General features: G+C 37.2%; 1 protein-coding gene and 3 non-coding genes across 4 annotated transcripts in view; all 4 read left to right on the plus strand.

Annotated features, from left to right (window-relative positions):
- Positions 1–22,602, plus strand: part of xit (ALG6/ALG8 family glucosyltransferase xit) — a 104,592-nt gene that overhangs the window by 9,060 nt on the left and 72,930 nt on the right. The window lies entirely within an intron of this gene.
- On the plus strand, positions 8,171–8,244 carry TRNAI-AAU (transfer RNA isoleucine (anticodon AAU)). The gene has a single exon. It is a non-coding gene; the product is annotated as a tRNA-Ile (tRNA).
- On the plus strand, positions 8,940–9,013 carry TRNAI-AAU (transfer RNA isoleucine (anticodon AAU)). Its single transcript has one exon. It is a non-coding gene; the product is annotated as a tRNA-Ile (tRNA).
- TRNAI-AAU (transfer RNA isoleucine (anticodon AAU)) lies at positions 20,523–20,596 on the plus strand. Its single transcript has one exon. It is a non-coding gene; the product is annotated as a tRNA-Ile (tRNA).

Consider the following 22,602-nt stretch of genomic DNA (forward strand, 5'->3'; position numbering starts at 1 on the left):
CACAAATGACATTTCACAATAAAATATTCATGAAAACTTTTTTTTCTATTAATTTTGTTGAGCTGTGTATTTGCAAAATACACAATAAACATACTGAATGCACTAATGATCCCTAATCCAATTCTAAGGAATTATTACATTGTCGCACGCAATTATCTCTAATGACTACGAAAGTAAGCTGCAGGCCAGTTCCATTATTTCCAATTATTTCCATCATTACTACTAATAACACCACAGTCTGGAAGAAGAAACCTACGTGGCGTGTGCATTTATTATTAATTATGTTCAAGAGCTTTGCATTATTATCTGGTTCTCTTTTAATGACCGAAACCCAGCGCTCTGAGCGAAAGTATCTCCAGTTGTATTGAAACTCGTGGTAAAGAATTAGTACGACATGAAATAATAAAAGGGGTGCACTTCAGTTATTAATTATATCACTCAATAATCTTAATAAAATTTCTAAATATTGCTTGAAAATTAGACATTTTCGTATTTACACCCTTTTATTATTTTTTTCCCTTTCTATCTTCGTGTTATGTTACGATTACGGTGTGTGACTGTTTCATCTGGACATTATGGTTTCATGTTTTCAATCGATATTACCACTTATGCATTTTACTAAGAATATAAGATATTGTTTTGAATGAAAAGCCTTTCCCCAAACTAATATCGAAATGTACCATTCTCTAATTCCACTAAAAAATTATTATAATCCAGCCTAAACCTCTTCCCCAGTAATTTGAATTTATGTCCCTTTTTCTAATTCGCTTTCATTCACTTTGCTATCTCCTCTCAGAACCTTATAAAGCTCAATCAGATCCTCCTCTAAGTGAGCAAGCTCTGTAGCCTACATATTCTAAATCACTGCTCATTATTGAAATTAACCAATCCAGAAAGCATGAAAATTTGCGTGTAAACTTGACGTCCATATACGACGCAGTTAAGCATGCTATGACGTATCTGTTGCCAGGACCGTCACAAGTGGGTAGGTAAGGTAGGCGTTGGATGGTTAACAGGGCAAATCGCTGTTCGTTAGGGTCGTAATGTTCGAAAAGGTTGGAGCTGTTGGCAACCATGGATACAGTAAGAACGTTAGAGAGGCAGGATCGATGGATCCACTGAGTAGCGACAAAAAACAGGTTTGCCACAATCCGGCAGGTTTTCAACATCGTAACTCTATCCCTGTCTGCACCTTCATTGGGGGGGGGCACGGTTAGCAAACAACTTCATGTTTTAAATCGGTTGGGTTTAAATGGGTTGGGTTCTTTCCGCCCGTTGCCTCGTCTGCCTACGATGCCATTCCAACATTGTCATCTGCAGTGGTGCAGGAGCTGTCCATCACAGCAGACGTTGACGACAGGATACTATCCTTGTCCCAAAGCTAGCCGCTTTGGGACAAGAATAGTGTCCTGTGTCTTTATGAAAGAATCACTCTTCTGTTTGCATCCTAAACAGGTAAAGATCGCCATATATGGTAAAGATCTTTATTTGATCACTATTATCTGCCTTATCAACATATTATGCATCCGACATTCCGATATGCGAGCGCCCCCTGTCGAATCTAAATAATAACGCATTTATTTAAAAGATCAATTGAAAATATCCCCCTTGCATTCTGTCCCGGGTGTTCTGTGATGTAGAAAAGTGATCTTTTACATTCACGTTTAATGCGTGACAGAAAGGATCAACGAAAAGGTAATAGTTGTGGACAACTGACAGTTGTCACAGTAGTTAACGTCCGGTAGCAACACGCTGCTGTTATCTAATGACAACGTGTGGCTCCGCTGTCGGGGAGTCATTTCTCAGCCAACCGTTGACCTGGTTAATCTGCTTTGAGCCGCCTGTCAGGTGGGAGTGACGGTGCTACCAAGTTGGTGACTTTCTGCAGCCCTGCAAGACATTGCTGCCTTCCGATCAAAGGTAAAAGGTCATCTGTGCACGTCACTGATGAGTGAAACAGTTCATCTAGTAAATCGATATACAGGGTGTCTATAAATTATTCACCTAATTATGAATCTCGATTAAAATTTTATTGTAATAGGTATTGTAAAACAGACTGCTGCACTAAATAAAGCAACTCAAAGAATTTCTTATCACACAACCACACTTTAGTAAACCTCCGTGTGGGCACCTTTGGCAGCACGTAGAACGTCAAGACGGTAGCCTATTTCATCTGAAGTGTTTGAAGCATCTCTTGAGAAATGGAAGTCACTGCTCGTTCAATCCGGTCTTAACTCTGTGATGTTGTTAACTTTTTTTGCATACACCCTGTCCTTTACGTAGACCCATGCAAAAAATCCACAGGTGTTATAACCTGGGAACGAGGAGGCCATGGAATGGGACCATCCCTACCGATTCATCAGTTAGGGAATTTTTTATTGAAGAAATCAGGAACAGAAAATTTCTCTCATTGTGGAACCACCCTGACGAACCACCCTGTGCAATGTTTCTTGGTATTTACGCAGCTGCGCGTTTACCCAGCAGATAGATTGTTTGCGACTTCGAATACAAAGTACATAAAGTCAGCTGTTCCCACATTACTGCCAGCAACTGCAATCATTTGTTTCAGTTTACATAATAAACTATCACATTAAAAGCTCTGGAGAAACATTCCCTCACAGTAGTAGCCATAATCTCTTGCGTAGCACAGTCAGTAGGATTGCTGTCCTCCCCACACCGGGAGGAAAAGACCTGTGTTCGAGTCCCGTCGATAATGAGGATTTTTTATGGGCCTTTTTCATAACATGGCTGAGTTAGTCGGTCTCGGGAGAGGGTAGCATGGTTTTCCTCCCGAAAACTCAGGTTTTTTGTCCAGCAAACAGAGAATGTTCCTCAGAACACACATAATTTACAGACAATAAACACGGAAAAATATGGTCCAAGTCGCTGATGCTCCTTAAAAGCCAACAACAACAACAGTAGCCATATTTAATATGCGTAGAAATTAAATACGCATATCTGATAATTTTAATCGCATTGTATGAAAAACTCAATATATTTTGCAGCGTATAAATTATGATATTGTCAAAATAATATCCAAATTGTTATTATTACATCTAAATTTATAGATAAGTTCCTCTGATTTATGGTAATTCTATATTACCACTACTCAGTTAAAACGATCCTTACCAATAAAAACCTCGAATTGACTTTGAGCAAACACATTGTGTGAATGCAGTCCGAAAAAAACTGTAAAGTAAAAGCAAAGTGTTTTTGCTATCATCCCTCTCCAGCTGGTCTTGCGATTAATGCACTAGGAAAGCTTCAAATGTCGATTAGCTATAATCCATACTTCAAGCAACTTAACTTCCGCATGGTCGCTTCAAGAAACCTTAGTCCTGTAATGTGGAATTAGTTGTCATGGAAACAGCTGGTATTTTCAGAGATTACATTGAAAGCATGTTATGTAGCGTGATGTATTCAATATCCCTTGCAGATATAAACACGTTCACTATATTTGATATGTGGTCGGTACATTATGGCATTAACTATGATCCAGGAGATGTTTAATTAATGTCAGTATACAAGAGAGAGAGAGAGAGAGAGAGAGATGTTTCAGGCAAAAGTGGGCTAATGCTCACCTGATGCTTTAGAAAACTCGATGAAGAAGCTGTCGAAGGCGAGATCTTTAAGCTGCAGAGCTGTAATGGCAAAAGAAATTTTTCAATTAAATTTCGTAGAATGGCAGTTCTTCACTTTTTTCTCCAAGTTGTTTTTTTCAAGGGTGTCATAAAACTTTTATGTTAACTTTGGATTATTAATGGTCTATCAAACTACGTCTATCATTTTTTCATTGCCTGAATATAAAAGCTGTATAACAAAATAAAATGGATTTTAGTGTAATTAAAAAGTTGAAACAATACCTTTTAAAAAAAGCTTGTCTATAATAATGCAACACTAATTAGATCGAAACATACATACACATATGCATGTCCACATACAAACTAAATTAATATTGGCAAATTTAATTAATATTGGTTGTATAATAAGCTGTCATTGAAAAGAAAAGAAAAAAGATACTCTCGCGACCTATCTATCTCGCACAGCTTTAAAATATTATTTCGAGAAGACACAAGAAAGGTTTCTACGCGAAGATGTGGAAACTCTTGTCTCAAGAGCATGGTAATGTTAACTATTATTACCAGTTCTTACCCCATTGACAACAAAGTGTGTTCTGTTATATTCTCTGCTTTTTCTCCACATTTATTTGGGATTTTTTTTTTCCGTTGTACTGTGACAACCGTTGTTTGTCACTTAATGGTTGTGCCCTCCATCAATGACGACAACGCGTCTTTGGAGGGATTCGGTGTGGTAATTATGTTCCTTTGCAGTCATTCATCTCAATTAACCCTGACAGCTTTGTATCGGTTTCGTTCATCCTGAAGTAAGTTGTTTTGTTTTGAAGCTATACTGAAAAGTTAAAGCACGTATCCTAAGAGTAATTGAGGGGATTGTAATCTAACGCGCGCACACACACTGACATTTCGGAGAAAGGAGACCAATTCCCTGCTAGAACTTCCTCAATCAACAACTTTAGCCAGCAATTCATGACAGGTTTGAAAAAAATAATAAAAATAAAAAGCATCCGGAACATGATAGATGATGTGAGCATTTCCAAAACACCTGCATCATAACAACATGTTTTGAAACCAGTAAGCATCTATCAGTTGCATTAAATCAACCCGAAAAATGTATTCATTGCTAATATCTGAATCGGCTTGTTCAAACCTCAACGATTTTCCTTTTTTTGTCATTCGCTTCATCTGTTGAATACATGTTTTGAATCTAAGGTATTTCGCGAAGGCAAATACTATAGAATCCAACTTTCAATATACTTCAACTTTCAACAATCCAACCTTCAATATACTTGATATATTATGGGATTTTCGCTATTAAAATAAAAACTGTTGGATCAAATCCGTGGCATAATAACTCATGGAAAGCTCAATGCCTGTCACGTGCTTTTGTTTTGTACAGTGATGATAGCATCTTTCAATAGAACCATACTTCCAGGACAGATGTGTACACCTGCAGGTCCATCTTTAATATTAGTGCCTTTGTAGGAAAAAACAATATGTCTGGATTCTCTCTTTTTTGTCTTTGTTCAAATACAAAGACGGAGACTACTCGTTGACAGTATGGCTGCCATTTATGTCTATCATATGCCAAAAAACACCTTGATGACCTATTCCTGTGTTTCGTAACCATAAGTCCAAACTGCTAATGAAATAAAGTTTATTGTTATTTAAAACACATTCCCTTCGTAAATCTCTTTTTGATCTATCTTACTTCAAAGGAATAGTATGAAGCAGCTTCAATAGTATGAAGCAGCCATTCAATAGTATGAAGCTTCATACTTTAATAGTATGAAGCAGCCATTCAGTATTCCACATAGAGATCTGAGAGCGATGCTCGTTTTGATTAGGTTTTTTTTTTTTTTTTTTTTTTGTCTGTTATCATTGCAGTAGCTCTTTCTACGGGTTATCCAGGGTTATCCATTGCTACTGTAATAAGGGAATGTTCACCATACGAGTAGAATTTATTTTCTCTCTCATTTCTCTCTGTCATCCTGCTGAGCAGTCGGAACACGCCCGGTCCTATGATGAATGTCTGTAATATCCTCTTTGGCATTCTATATCGATTGAATGCTGCTTCTTCCGGATTTCATTCATTTTGCCCTTCCTATATATAAAATTTTGCTTTTTTTTAAGTAGAATGCTGCCTTCTTTGATGAAATTTCAAAATTCTATAAAGGTCTTCTAAATCAACAAACAGACCATACGTGAAGGCATGTAAAGGAGGAAATTTTCCATGATATGAAAAAGAACAAAAAAGGTTCACACAGGAATTCGGCTTGGCTGATTACACTGCCTATCGTTATACCATTTTATGTAGTTGAATGCATTAAACAGTGCACAGATGGAGAGTGTTTGAAGTTCTGCTTAAGAATGCTTCACTAATAGCTTCATCAAGCTTGTTAGGTACGTGCATATAACTGCCATTTTCAGCTCGCATCAACACATCTGGAGAGACAACGTCGAGGATCGTGTGTCAGATATAATAACTAGTAATGACGGTTATCACATCCTAAGCACGAACTCTCGTTGTCAAGGAAACCGAATTTTAGCTGCGTGGCTGGCGAGAATCATTAACCAGTCTCTAAACATGCTGCCGTTCCATATAGAAAGGACTAGAAAATTATTGGTTTGTTTGACAGGCAGAAAGTGTCCATGGTGTTGGTGGGGAGGTATTCTCGTGCAGTGCACGCATTCGAAATCCGACGTTTGAAACAGCAAAGAGAAACAGTTCTGTCCGAATCTTCTTCTGTAATCATTGACTGGAGATATCAAGCGAACATGCATTTATAGCGAAGGGAAACCGTATTTCAGAACCAAAGATGCCCGTTGTGTCTTAAACACCGTTCTTTTGAGCTCGCTTTGAAAATACCGAAGACAAAAGATCCATCAAAGGAATTCTAAATTTCCTTAAGTTCTTTGGCGATGTTGGCTGGCAGATAAAAGCTGCTTCCGTTACTCGCAGTTCCTTACCGGTTTAAGAACATTATGTGAGCGTATACTAGTGGGAAAAAGTTAAGGTATAATTGACAAAAGCGCAATGGTTTACCAAACTGATAAAAATCGATGAAATATGGTACGGAATTATATTATGTTTTTGGGCATGACGTGCGTGAATCTCCATTTAAGAGAAATATGCCTACGCTAATGAATAAAATAAAACCACAAAAACATCATTTAAGATCAAAAGGCCTTTATTACAAATAGATCAACGTAATTTTTGATTTTGTACCCTTCGGTTTTCTACACTGATTGATTTTTGTCCATTTTATTATAAATATGTATATAAACAAACAAATATTTGAACTGAATACAAGGATTTTTTGTTTCGATTTTCCTTTCTGCTTGAATATCTCAATATATGGGGTTCTCCAAATCCATAGTTGCATGGAAATCAGTTTCTACTATCCATGGCCCCTACTATACAATGAGAATTGTATAAGGGATTTGACAGGCATTTATACTACACTGCTTGGCAAAATTAACAGAACACGTAGAAAACGTGGTGTAACTCGTGCAGCTTGTAATGAAGCGGGACAAAATTTGGTATAGTCGGGTACCATAGAATAACGATGAAATGAGGCGACAGCGAGTAACTTTGAATAGTTATAAGAGACATTTATAGGGATGGTATAAGAATTACCAAAAAGGTCACATTACAGAAGTCAACACGAGATGCTCGAAAATATGGTCACATGACATCAGTACAGCATATAATCCCCTTCAACGGCTAAACATGCCTGAGAGAGGTGAACCACGCTAGATGCTACAGTGTCTATAAGATTCTGTGGCAACAAATCCCATTCTTCCACCAGCGCAGACCTTAGCTCACCAAGTGATCGAGGAGTTCGCTGTCGCGTGCAATGCGACGCCCAAGGGCGTCCCACACAAGTTGAACGATTTAAGTCTGGTGATCGTGCTGACCACAGCAATCTTTGGATATCTTCAAATTCAACATGTTCCTCCTCCACCACCACTTGAGCTCTATGTGCTGTGGCGTCTTCGTACATGAAAATAAAATCTGGGCCAACCGCACCCCTAAAAAGTCGCACATTGGGTTCGAGGATCTGTTCTCGATACCTCTGCGCAGTTATGGTACCCCTAACAAAAACATGAAGGGGGGATACAGCCGATGATCATTATTCGGCCCCACACGAGAACGCCGCCTCTATCGTACGTGTCCTTTTCTCTGATGTTGGAGGAATGGTACCGAATTCTCCAGATGAAAAAACATCTGGAGAATTCGGTATCTAATGATAATTCAGGTGCTTTGGCCTCATTCCTCTAACGCTTTTTCCCGTTAAAGAGGTCAAACTGGAATATACGAAGACTATACAGTACATATTTTGGTGGCAGCGTACCTGGGCTACAGCTACATTCTGTACAAAACGTACGACCAACGCTTGCTCGATCAATAGCATACAAACAGATAGACGCAGAAGAAAGAACCTAGTTCCCCGAAAACTTTGCAGTTATTCCTCTTCTGTGTTTTTCTCCTTGGTTGAAACCACATTATTACAATTGCTGTTAGCAAGGCGATGCAAGGAAATGAATGCTTATTTAGCAAAGTAGGTCTACTCCTAGTGAAGACGTGTGGCCAGTTAGCTCAGTTGGTTAGAGCGTCGTGCTAATAACGCGAAGGTCGTGGGTTCGATCCCCATACTGGCCAATTGTAATTTTGTTTTTCTGAGCTTTGTTTAATTTATAAAAATATCAGAAAAAATTATAGATTCCAGACTACTCTTCAAGAGAAATCGCTGTACAGAGGGGGCATCATTATTGCTTAAAATAATAGAAAAGTAATAATAAAAATTTGCGAAAATATAATAATTATTGGTTTGAATACGAAAAGAAATAAGTCAATGACTAATGCGAAATTTATGATTGAGTTATATGAACGTCAACTCTTGGAGAAGTGCTAAACAAAAATTTTCGGGCCGCAGTTAAAAAAAAGGAATAAACCTATTATTGAGCAGAGTTCCTTTGAATTAGTTTCTTTTCGAAGTGAAACACCTTGTCCAGCAATTCTGCCTTTGAAGAAGATGCCTACATTTCATTATCTCTTTCACTACCTCCTTTTATGTTTGTTTGATGTCCAAAGTTTCAGTTTTTTTTTTTTTGGTTTAATTATTATCGGTAATAATAATAAATCGTAGCCTGCAATATCTGAAAAGTATGGAGGATATTCTTCGAGTTGCTATCCGTTGAATGTTCAAGTTGCCCCACGGCACTGGCCGATTATATCGAAGAGCCAGTTGTTTCACCCACAAAATTGGCTGATGCTGTATACACTTTATCTCGTTGAGCTTATCTTTAATGCAATAAGAATAACTGTTATTATTGAATAGAAGTATTATTATCAGTGGCCCGTTAGCTCAGTTGGTTAGAGCGTCGTGCTAATAACGCGAAGGTCGTGGGTTCGATCCCCATACGGGCCACGGCAGTTTTTTTTTACCTCACTGAAATACGACAATGGTACACGACGCCATTTTAATTCTAGATCTTCAATAAAAACCAAGGATGCCATTTTGCTTCAGCGCGCCATGGATTTAAGAATTCCAACGATAGGTTTTCTCAAGCTCATTGAAAATTCAATTAAACAGTCTCTACTATCCCGAAATATCCGACTGCCACAACAATCGAATTCGAAATCATCACCCACCCAACGTCCTGTTTCCTATAATATATCCTCACACTTATGTAAACGATGAAAGGCTCGTTATAGAAGAGAATTCTTACTGGGCGATTTATGTGATTTACTGCACTCCATGCTGGTTTGCTAGGCCTACGTGAATCGAGGAGGAAATAAGTAAAGTACGTTACAAAATTGTTGACTGCATGCCATGGTCTAAGGTACGCGTTGCTTATTAAATTCCTCTCCATCTGCTTTAACCCCTGAACGTACTAAGTACTTTTGATACCTTTCGTGTTTGGGGGTTTCATAAAAAAAATATATCCTTATAGTAATTAACAACGGTTTGTCATTGGTCTATTAATGATCTCAGGAATTTCGAACATTATTTGGAAATCAGATAGATGCAGAGAGAGAAAGAGAGATTTAATCACATCTATAGCGCTTCAAACAGCGTCCAAAACCGATGTGGTATCGATTTTTCGAGTGAAAAAAGTAAAAAAAAAACTTGAATTTCACTCGAAAAATCGATTTTAGTGATTTGGTTAGAAATGAGTGTCTGCACGCTATATAAAATAAGCTTCGTGTGTAGAATTTGACAAGAATTTACTGTAAGATATTGGAACGTTTCACGTCACCTTCATTCCTTCATTGTCTTCGAGTGTATTCCGGAGAAAATGAAGCAAAATATCCTCTCTCCACATTCTAAAGCCCCAGCTGGAAAACAAATTCTTTTGATATTTTATTTAAGTAACACACACTGGTTCAATATGATGCGAATTGCTTTACAAATTTCAAATCCCACGTGAAGTTTCATCTAATGCTGGAGACGCCAATCCCTCTAATCTGTCACCGTTATTTCAAAAAAATATATCATAAAATTTATAAATGGAAGCTGCTGCAGTACTCGAATGCTGATGCTAGAGCTCTAGCTCTCTCTTTCTTAGGTTTTGTGCGTTTTTAAAAACTTTCAAAGGCAGGAACAAAAGTTTTTCAAGAGATCTCGACTGTCATTCTGTAATTGTCAATGCCTGTTCCATCGAATGGGTAATTGTATTGCTGGATTTATTATTTCCTGATTACCATTTCTAGATTTATTATTCATTGCAACATATACTGTACTAATCTACTTTTCTGGCATGGTTGGAGTTGGAATCATCAGTTCAATAAACAGCAACTTTGAACATGCCATTGAAAAGTAGTCCAGCCTTGTTCAACAGCCTGAATGATCATTCCCCCGCCACCTGCAATCCACAGTTTTGATTTGTTTTCAGAGGTATGAAATTCAGAAGCGTTTGAACAGCTTCTAGGGGAGAAAACGTTGGTAAAATTTGTCTAAACTATACTCTCTGCTTTGTTGTCAGAGATCGAGGGCAGCAATATCGGATCTTGCCAACGCAGTAACAATATCTCAGACTGCCACTGCATAACTGTAGTGCATGCGAACTGTCAAGAATTATGAAGATTCATATGATTTATACATTTTTTAAAACTTTAGTGTATATTATGTGTACCAAGAAGTGGTAAAGATTGAGCAATACACGGTCAGCTAATAAATATCTTAGGGCATGCTTATATTCTTATAAAGCTCGATTTGAAGACCTGATTGTGGCCTCTTTTAAAAAGCATTGAGTTCACTAGTTTCAGATGTAGGGGCAAGATATTTTTTTATATAATTATCCCGTGGTTTTTTATCCCGGAAAAGACAAACCAACTGAACACACATGCAGTTAACAGACTTTACATGGCTCTCACTCAAATAGAACTTAAAGTGAAACTGCCTATCAGCATATGGATACTAAAAACGATTTCTGCGAAAGAGAGGAAGCTAGAATTTCTTCTTCTTTTGCTCTCTAAAGCGATGTTCGAGTGAAAATGACTCAGCAAGAATCTAGAGACGATACAAAAGTATGACGTTAGCAGGTTTAAACATATTCCAAGTTCCTGTATGCAAAAATCCTTTCGATATTTATCTACCTCCTTCTTTTAAGTGATAGCTCAGTTAATGAAGTTAACTCGCGTCCGTACGAAAACTGATTTCCAAAGCATTTCTCGGGCGGAAAGCGGGCAGCGAAGAAGGGGGGAAAAGAAGGGGCAGACACACATCAGGAAGAAGGTGACAGCAGATGTAGTACTGCCTTGTGCTACAAAATGAATAGATGCGAAGCTGTATCTAATATTTCACAGCTGTCACATCCAGCGTTACCATGGCGACCGTGGATCTTTAGTCGACACCTTGGCATCTGGAAAGTAAAAAATCTTTCCCACATAACAGGGAGGAAATTGGAGGTGACAATAAAACATGATAAGAACATATTTTAAAGATGAATAGCCAAGATACGGTGGTAGTTACTTCCCTTCCCTCACCCAGATTAAAGAAAGCAGAAATTTTTCCTTCCTCATTTCTTAATTCATTAAGAGAAATTTTAAACTTTCTTTACTTTTCCAGACCTGAGTTCAGATCCCGTCAATGGCGCGAAAAAATTTTATGGGTCTTTTTTACAACGTGCTGAGTTAAGTGGTCTCGAATGAGGGTAGACAAACCGACCACAGAACACACGCAATTTAAAGACATATTATATGGCGCAATGTGGTCTAAGTAGCTGATGCACCTAAGACAACAATAACATCTTTTCTCTTTCTTGAAATCCATCTCCGAGTGTGCGTTATAACTTTTTTTTTTTTGGGCAGTTGACTGCAGAAAATGTTAAATTATTGCCTCACGAATGCAAACAACCCTGAGAATTTAACCGACAAAGTTTCTTAGGGGTTAAGACGATATTCGAAGTCATTCTTTTCTTGAAATAAAATTCTCCTTGAAATGAAAATTAAGGGCAAATAAAAGTTGAAAGAAAGCTTGATAGTGGCCTTTATGGTTCGCATTGCGGTCGTTAGTGTTCAGTTCCTTAGCGTATCGAGACCCTTTAATGTTTATCTGACTGGAAAAGGTATGTGCCCATGCGTAAAGCAATCCATCAATTGTCCCATGATTTGTGGATGTCTTGTGGGTATAACTCGATGCTAGAAAATATCCTTTCCAGCATGTCAAGGTGTTTCGTTTTGTTCTTATTGCTCTTCGTGTTCCCTCCTCCTCTAGAGGGGGATTAATTTTCTTGCATCAGCATGTAATCTCTCCCTCTGGAAACAAGTGTAGAGAAAATAGAAAATGGATATTAAGCTAGCGTTCCAACGTGCTTAAGCAGCAAAAGAAAACGTTAATTTATCTCTGTTCAGTTCTCTTCCTTTTTATTTTGGTTCACTTTTGGACAGAATGAGATGGTCACTTTTCGGGAATAACAAAGTATTTGTGACTGGAGATTTTTTTTTTTTTTTTTTACAGATGCACAAAAACTCCCCTTCCTTGCATCATTTGGCTATCTAATAATATATACGATTATTGAAGTGAACTAACGTGATTAATCCCATTTTAATGTTGTCTATCAAAACATGACGGCACCCGAGAACAATCTCATCTATCCATGTGTATAATGTCTATAAATTGAGTCTGTTCTCTGGTTTATTTGTCTCTTTTGCTGGCGGGAAAACCCAAGTTTCCGCGGGGGAGATCTTGGTATCCTCTCCTGAGACCGACTAACTCTAAACTCTGCAGCGAAGTGAAAAACGCCCATAAAGGTTCCTGAAATCATTGACAGAATTCAAACCCGGGACTTTTCCATCTGGTATGGAGAGGACGATGATTATAACCTCTGTACTAACAGCGAGGACGATGTTATCTATTAGTAAAAATTATCCTGTATATCTCAATGTTAGATTCCTAGCATCTTTCGCTGTGTTCCAACGTGCTTAAGCAACAAAAGAAAACGTTACTAAACATTACCATTACCAAACATGGCCGCGATGGGAAAGTTGCTTACTACTTACACTTTTATGTACGTGTGTTATACTTTTATTCAGCAATAAAAAGAACATTTATTTAATATTCAATAAATCTGAAAGAAAACGTATTGAACTGTTTTCCTCAAAAGTAGCTCGGTGGATAGAATCACTGCTCTTAAATAAAGGGGAAACGGCCTGGGTTCAATTCCCTTCCGCAGAAACTGAAATATACTTTCCAAAAAGGCAGCGGGAACTTTTAAGGACTATTTTCCAGCTGTGGCAGACTTCGCAGATCCCTGCAATGCTACAGTTACATGTTAAAAGCGCAGACACAGCATACAAGTTTTCAGCCGATTATCTCTGCTAAATCCAACCATCTCCCATTTATGAAACTTTATATTTTGTCTTATGAACATTAAGCCAGCGTTCCAAATGCTTAAGCAGCAAACATCATTTTTAAATCGACACTATCATTTCTATCTAAAACACATCGAAAAGTGGTCATCACCCTACTGTTTATTACAAAAAAAATCCAAATGCAAATACTGTATATGCAATCTGGGAAATTGTACTGATTGTAGCCACACTTGTAATTCATTATAATCCACTGGTAATCCGATTATAATCCACTGGTGATCCGGTTGACATTTATTATAATCCTATTATAATCCATTATAATCCACTTGTAATCCATTATAATCTATTACAATCCAGTTGTAATCCATCACAATCCTGTTATGATCAATTATAATCCCGTTATAATCCACTTGTAATTCATGCTGAGGAAAAAGATGTACAGGAATTCTTCAAGAAACGAATGTACCGAATCAAACAAATTTTTAAGCTAAAAAACTGCTTTCTTCACGTATATAATAGAAACTATTTTGTTAATGTATCTTTTTCTCAAGTTCTACACTGAGCTTATGCAGCGGTGCGTCATTAACCGATACTCACGTCATAAATTAAAAAAAAAAACGAGTTCTTGATGACATTCCAGTAGCAAATTAAAATTCTGCGAAAAACAACGATGTGGAAATTTTCAGTTTACTTTTCAACAGTTCTTTGAAACCTGTCGTTTCTTACTTTCTCTGGCTCAAAAAGAGGATATGAAAGAAAACCGCAGTTTAGAGAAAAGAAAAGAATTCATTTTTTCCCAACAGCGTCATTACAGCATCGCAGGCTTAATTGTAAATTGATTAGATGTTTACTTTAATCACAAGACCTTCAAGACAAAAAGCGGATTATCATGGAGAACAAAAATTTTTTTTTTATTCTTTTGGTAAGCACCATAGAAAACCTATTTACACTTTGCAGAGAAGATTCTTATTAATTGCATGTCTTTGGGACAAATATAGAAGGATTTTACAGCTATGTCTCTGCGATCTGTGCTTGACAAACAGAAAATGCAATCGTAATAAAAAAAATAAACAGCTGGATTGCAGGGTTAGAGTTGTAAAGCGAAACAGGATGCGTGCTAGAAAATCTTTATAGCTGAAGTAAATCCTTTGTTTCAGACAGCTGGTATGTGGTTGTGGAAGTGGAAGACATAAAGTTTCCATTTCAACGGTGGGAGAGGGAAAGAGGAGTACTGGAGAGGGGGTATGCAGATTGTAGGCACTCAGGAAATGGAAAACTTGTGTTTTCAGTCCCCAGTAGCCAGATTTCTGTTTGGGTCCACGACAGGTGTTGCTTGCCGTGTTGAAAGTATTATTTATATGGGACTTTACGATGGATCTATGAAGAAAACGAAGCAAACGAAGTAACTTCCACAAGGTGATATTACACCAACGCCCAAAAGTGAAAGTAAATTTAATTTTACTAACTTTCATAATGAATTAGAACTTATAAACATGCAAAAGAGGCAACATTATAAATACTCGTTACTTTTACTTTATATGCTAAGACCTGACAAATAGTACTTTTTATTTATAATATAAGAGTCAAGGGAAAAAATTAATTTAAAAAAAAAATATATATATATATATAAGGTGTGACAATAAAGTTCCTGGACTGGCCCTGTTGCGGTCATGTTCGAATGAGTTTGAAAATAAAGGAAAATGTCATAGTTAAACCTTCCTCCAATGGATGATAATACAGAAATTTCCCAGTAGGCTCGCAGGTTGAAAGTAACAACCAGTTTTTTTAGTAGCGTTAAAGTTCTGTGTCACGATTTTGTAACGGAACAAGGAACTAATATCAAATTTTGCTTTAAACTGGGAAAACTTGCAACAGAAACGTATAAAATGTTAAAACTGTTTATGGTTGCGAAACATTGAGTTGTACCAGTGTGCTCGAATGGTATAAGCGATTCAAAGACGAAGGTGAAGATGTTCGGGAAGACCCAAGAGGTGGGCGTCTGTCAACCTCTCAAAATGAGGACAGAATTGCAAAAGTTTGGGAAATTGTAGCAAGAAATCGTCGTTTGACCATCAGAATGATGGCTGATGAGTTAAATATGAATAAAGGACGATTCGTCAAATTCTGCATGAAGATTTACGGAAAACGAAGGTCTGTGCAAAATTTATGCCGCAAAGGCTCACGGTTAAGCAGAAGCAATAAAGAGTGTCATCATGAGAAGACTTCATCCGGTCTTTTCGAGACAATCCTATCAGAAAGATTTGTTAAGCCATCCCATATTTCATTAAAATATGGACTAATAGAAATCCAAAAATTATTTTTTTTTTCATACATATTACAAAGGCCATACACATATCATATATTGTAGCTGAAGCATTGGATATTATCTTTGTTTCCATGCTCTGGTGGGAGGAATGAATCGACAATATGGTGGATGGGTAGAAAAGAAATTTTTTCTGTTCGCGCATACAATTCTTGCTTTTTGTCCTTTTTTTGTAAATCATGAATTATTACTATTTGCTAACGCGCTTGAAATGTAACAAAACTACGTACATTTAACTAACTTCTCACTTAGTGGTGACAAGATTGCACTTGATGAATATATCATAAATTTTCATTTATGTCATGGCATAACTAAAGATTCCAGCCCATAGTTCAAATGTTCAACACTATTCAGTCTTAAGAATTTGATGCACCAGAAAGAAGACATGTTGGAGAGATGTCAGTCAATAGAACTGTCATTGAAGAGAGTAATAATTGTGTAAGAACTGACACACAATTATAGAAAATGGGTGGACATGGAGTGGGAAGACCTTTCCGATCTATGGAAAGGTCTCCTGTCACAGCAAAAAGTTGTCGTAATTCTCGATACAAGCCACAGTATAATAATGTGTGTAACCTATCTTCTGGCTCACCACACCTACAATTCAAATCTAATTCCAGACCCTACTGCTGAAGTCCTACTCTCAAACAGTGCCCCGTGACAACCATTGTCTGCGCAACTCCTAATTCCGGCCACTTCCTAGCATTCTTCATTACTTCAACCTATGGTATCAGCCTAAAGGTAATTCGCCAGTACACAATTCACTTTGTATATTACTGTAGAAGTGCAGCTCAAGTTTTGGAAATAAGTGTAGATATATCACGTAATTACGATTAGACAAAATACGAAACCTATTAGAATGCTCCATAAAAAATATATGTGTGAATAAATTTTGTTTTTAGCACCTAATTCCAGTTAAGGAAGTAAAGCTGGCATTTTCTTATTTAATCACCTTAAAGAACTGAAACCTTTTTTCAATAAGGAAAGATCTAAGTAACGGTCTAATGAATGCAGTAATTATACTTTTTTTTTATTAAAAATGAACTTGCATCACAGACTCAATAGAGGAGAAAAAATGCAAAAAGAAAATATTATGTCCAAACTTAAATATTCCTCCTTAATTAAGTCAACAGCAATTGTTAACGCAATCGTTGCTATGGTAATGTCACAAACACGGCATCTTTTATTTGAAAGATGTAAGAATCATAAACCAATGACGTAAATAGTGGGCCAAGAATGAATGCACTTTCTAAAAAATATATAAAACCTATTTAGTGAAGCAAAAAATAAATCACAATGAATATACTTCTTTTCTTTCCTCTATAAGAAAGAAACACTTTAAAAAATGTTGGTGGAGGGTTACTTTTTGTATTCACTAACGAGAGCGATTGTTTTCGATAAAAAGGGCAGACAACAGAAGTCTTCAGTGGTTCCAGTGAATGCAAAAATTCATGGATATTAACGTCTTAAAACTTTACATTCAGACATTAAAATTTGTAGTTAATACATGGATAAATATACATTTGGTAGTATACTGCGAATTCATAGGAAAATTTCCAAAAAGAATAAAAAAAATCTTTCCATTGTCCACGAAGGAAGGACTAGGTTGACTTTCGTTGGTTTGATGTGGGATTCATTAGCAGGAAAATCCACGGTATGGGTTTACATGACATGAAAATCCATACCGTGAAGTATCAATGCTAACCATGGATACTCCAATGGACATTGAGCCCTCTAAGAGCGACGTGAGTAACTACAGGACAGTCAGTCTAGCTTCAACGACAAGGAAAATTATGGAAGCTAGGATTAAAAATGCAAAACATACAAAGACATCTAGATCGAAATGGCATTCTAGACGCATTGGTTATCTAATTTGGTTAGCTATTACGGAAGAATCACTCATGAGTTGAATGTACGAAATAATTGTGGCGTTATTTATATGGACTTTAGCAAAGCAGTTGCTTCTGTCCCACATGAGAGGTTGTTGTACAAAGTGGAACATGTTAATATCAGGGGTAAGATCCTTAGATGGATAGTAGGATGGTTTTAGGAGAAGAGAGAGAGAGTTGCAATTAAATGTTACCCTTCAGACGAGGCTACATTTCGACGTGCGCTTCTTCAAGGATCAGGCCTGGGACCACTTTTTTTCTGATTTTCTTAAATAACATTTTAGCACATAACTTCAACTCCCAACTCACGAAATTTCCTAACCCTTTTTTTCCTAAGCAGTTTGAACCTTCTCCCACAGGACTCTCAACCAATCCAAATACTATTGCTTAATTTTTCACTGCTTCCTATTTGCTAAAAAATATATATACATGCCTTGCCTTCCTGTTTATTTGACACTTCAGCAAAATATTTCTTTCATCTATGCCGAGCTCCTCCAAAAACCTATATTCGTGTTTTTACAGTTTTGCTTAATGTCGCCCACTTACCTAAAATCCGCCACAGTGGCTCTGTTTTCTTGACGCGAACGCCAGACTGAGCGACGTAAGTCCAAATGCCGCTTACATCAAAGCGTTCTTTGGTCCTCTTATTCCTGCCCTTTTCTCACCCGTTCGCAAATTACCACCCCTTTCCCTAGTACGGGCCAATGTTTTGTTCACTCTCAGTTCCCCCTCCCTGTACCACTTGCTATTCTCTTCCATTGGCTGCTATTCAATTTACACCTCCATATTTCAAAATCCAGTATTTTTCAAACCATAATATCTACCATATTCAACCTTAATATTTACCGTATTCAAACTCAATACTCAAACCATAGTATTTCTCAATTTTCTCTGTCCTTCTAATGCATTTAATTCAGATAAAAAAATATTTCCATTATATCTGTAAGAGTGTATTCGTACAAATTCAAATTACGGGGGAAGAGATGTAGACTGGATTGTAGAGGGTTTTCTTTTAGCCAAAGAGTGAAAATAACTGGAATAAGTTAACTCCATGAGACTGACAATTTGATTCCAAAATCTGTTGATTTGAGCATAAAATAATTTAAATGAAGTAGGCAAAAAGCTAAATGATGTTTACCGCAATACATGCTAGAAATTCGCAGCAAAAATTAAGAGGTGGCAATCATTAACAAAGACAGTAGTGGTGTCTAATTAACCCGCGCATCTAATTAGGGTAGCGTACATAGTTGGCTAAAGAAAGAACTTTTTCTTTAGGATTTCAAGGATTCCTTGTAAGTTAATTTTTCGCGGTGAACTATTTCATTGCATGTTGTAGGGTAACTGTTCATTCGAGGATGGCAAAGACTTTGCCGTCTGGCATCGAATCAAGGACGGATCGCTTGAATGAGCACAAAGGCTGCTGAGGACAACACAGAATGTAATCTTCCTTTTGTGTTATTCATTCCTTAAAGAGGTGCAGTTGAAAGGATAAGGAGGTAATGATGGAATCACACGAAATGCCACGTAATTGGCGACTGCTGCGAGGTGGGTTTTTAAGAGCTTTTCATCATGTTTGCTTTCTTCAAGAGTGTTTTAATATTTTCCAAATAACTGAGGGTACTTGAAGCTGCAAAGTAAATGTCAAGTTTTTATTATTATTAATTATTATTATTATCTAAATCAAGGTTTCTTAAAGAGAGGTTGTCATAGTAACTGCTATCGACTTTGAAACTACTTACTGCTTTTTACGGTGGCAATTACCACGACAACAAAAGATGCGCTGTACAAACTGCCTACGAGTTCAACTTTGCTTTTGTGCCTTAATAACATATTTTCCTTTGCTAGCAATACTATGTTTACTGTTTTGAATATAACTAATTTTGCTGTTGTTATTGTAGATAATTTCTTGCTTTTATGAGAAGTTAGCTGTAGAACAGTGTGGGGGCAGTTAATTTCAACTGGATGTTTCTGCAGATGTGAACCACAAAATGTAGGTTATTATTATCAAACAGGAACATCCCGCATATTTTGCTTATTTTTCATATTTTTTTTCCATATTATTCTTTGCGAATCCAAAGACCACGCTGTCCTTATCTGAGACCGATTACCTCAACCACATTGTGAAAAAGGCCCATAAAAATTCCTCATGTCATTGACGGAATTTGAACTCAGTTCTCCTCCATCCAGTGTGGGGAGGATGGTGATTATACCACCTGTGCTACCAATGAGGGCACGAGAGCTACTCTGTGTAACTATAAGACGATGAAAAATTCGCACAATCCATATACCAGTAATTAAAATAACTACATTGATGATAAGATTATAAGAAATACGTTGCGGCTTGGCCCTCGTTAATGGCAGCGTGTGGATTGTCAGGTAGGCCAGCAAAATTAATCATGGAAGAATTAAACACGGGAAGTAAAATAATGCGCAGGCCTCTCAGAATAAAGTAGCCGTTGTCACTGAAGCTAGTTACTATGGCAGTGAAGGGTGCAAACGGTATGTCTACGAGACGTTCCAATTCGTTGCTCTAAGCGTAGAGAATTGCATGTAAATAGAGTCTATTAGAACTTTGGCGAGAATCCAGCTCCCAACCCTTGGGCCCAATGAGAAAGCAAAACGTATTTTAGGCACAAGAACTCAAAATACTGTATACATAACCCACGGAGCAAGAGCGCATCTATTCTGGAAATGCATTTCTTACGTTATATTTTTTTATTATTATTATTTTTTTATTGTTGCCAAATAGCTGGACATAATTTAAAATTCGGTTTTTATGTATACTATTAAACTTGGGATTAATTAATTTATCCATACTTTTTATTCTGTTGCTGGGTTTCCACCTGTATTTCAAAGGGTGTATAAATTCTGGGATATGTGACAGAGCTAGGGAGAACAGTAATGTGCCGAGCTCGTTAGCTCAGTTGGTTAGAACATCGTGCTAATAACGCGAAGGGCATGGGTTCGATCACCCTACGGGCTAATTATTTATTTTTTTGAAAAAAAGAAAACAAAATCCCTTCCCAAATGCCACTTGAATTCAAGAAGTGATCTTCTTTTTTCAGATACTAAACACTACAGACGCAATAAACGCTCTACCAGTGTCCATCGTTCGACAATGCAATGGAATGTTATTGAGCCGTTGCAAAAACAGAAACAATAGTTAATGTCGAAGTGTAGTTACGTGTTTAGAATCTGAAATACTCAAATTGTTATTAATGGTATAAGCTTTCTTACTAGTATGATTACAATTACAACGTTGCATTGCGACTCGTATTTTATTCTGTTTGCATAGAAACGTTCTGCTGAAAAAATTTTGGTGATTGGCGTCATTATTGTGGAATGTCTAAATAACTGGGAGTACTTGTAATTTATATATATCTGTACCTCGATATGAACGTAGGAAAATGATTAATTAAGCTATTATGTAAATATCATCGGTTAAAGACATTACTGTCATAAGATTCCACTAAAGTCTAACCAGTTTCTATAGCAGCTTGTCAAGCATGTGTTCGAACTATCATTAACACATCATCATCATCTGTCATCGTTCCGCTATTCCACGGGTCGACGTATGAAGCCTCGCCGCCATGGCCTGTCAGTGTACTTCTCTCATCTCTTAATGACATCGGTCTTTATCATGTCCTGACACCTCATTCTTGGTCTCCCCCTTGGTCTTTTATCCTTTAATTGCAAATCAAACATTCTTCTTGGTAGACGCCTCTAGTTCATCCTCTCGACATGTCCAAACCATTTCAAACGGGACCTTTCAATACTATTCTGGAGTTTTTCAACCTGAATTCTCTCCCTAAACACATCGTTTCTGATTTTGTCGCGTCTTGTCTTTCCGGCTATGCTCCTCACAAACCTCATTTCTGTACCCTGCATTCTGCTTTCATCCTTTTTCCTCATAGTCTAATTTTCAGATGCATACGTCACAATTGGTACGTAATAGGTCTGATATTTAGCCTTCTTACACTTCAGTGATATGGTCTTGTTCTAGATCAGATCTCTTGTCTGATTTCTTTCTTTCTATCACTCCAGTCTTTGTAATGGTGCTTCCTAGATACTTCAAGTTGTTACCATTAACACAACAATGTGATGGTGTTGAATTTGTCTAAGTGGGTATTGCGCTTAATTTCATTCTGAAATATCGTCTCTTATAAAGAACGGACGGAGATACCCTACCATATTTCCAACTGTTTGAAGTTTGAAATACGAGATAACATCTTAAATGCAGATTGCATCAAAGACAACCAGCGTTCAGATTGCTTTTGATGTAAACAAAAGACGTCCAGTGCCCTGTTTGCATAGTAGCAATTATGGTAAACAAACAATCTTGAAAGTAAAACAATGACGCAGATTGGTATGGAGAATGTCGTATTCCTTTCTAAGCGCACCACATGCGTTATCACAAGAGAAGAGGCAATTGTTTTCACATGTTCCTTCATCTCTCTCCGCATGTAATAACTCCACTCACAGTGAAGAAATTACGTGAAAAATTTTAGGAGCTTTTAGAAAGATTCTTCATTTGTAACTTCAGAAAGATATTTCTAGCAATCCCAAATTTCATTAAAATCGCATCATTATAAATGTATAAATTTCTTTTTCCATAAAATCTCAAGTTATCTACTGTATATAAGTATGTGACAGGAAGTATATTCGGTTTTTTGGTCATTAATCGAGATCAAAATGTCGCGGAAAATTTTCAGCATATGATTCGTTGGACCCCGGGAAGGTTTGAGGCTTACTTCCATTCCAACTTTCTCAACTACTTCCCCCCCACAGAAATCTTCGGTAGAAATGTGTGTTCATGGTCGGTTTGCATGCTATGCGGGCTGATGTACTCGGAATAAGTCACAGGGGAAATCTTACTCCTTCCTCCTGAATTGGCTAACCTAGGTCTATGACGGTTCTCAGACTTAGACCTATCCAAATGAGTGACAGGTGTCAAAACCGCTATACTGTAAACATACCTGAAAATTCGTA

This window comes from Mastigoproctus giganteus, chromosome 3 (genome assembly GCF_048544385.1).
Source record: "Mastigoproctus giganteus isolate SK-2022 chromosome 3, ASM4854438v1, whole genome shotgun sequence".
NCBI classification, from domain to species: Eukaryota; Metazoa; Arthropoda; class Arachnida; order Uropygi; family Thelyphonidae; genus Mastigoproctus; species Mastigoproctus giganteus.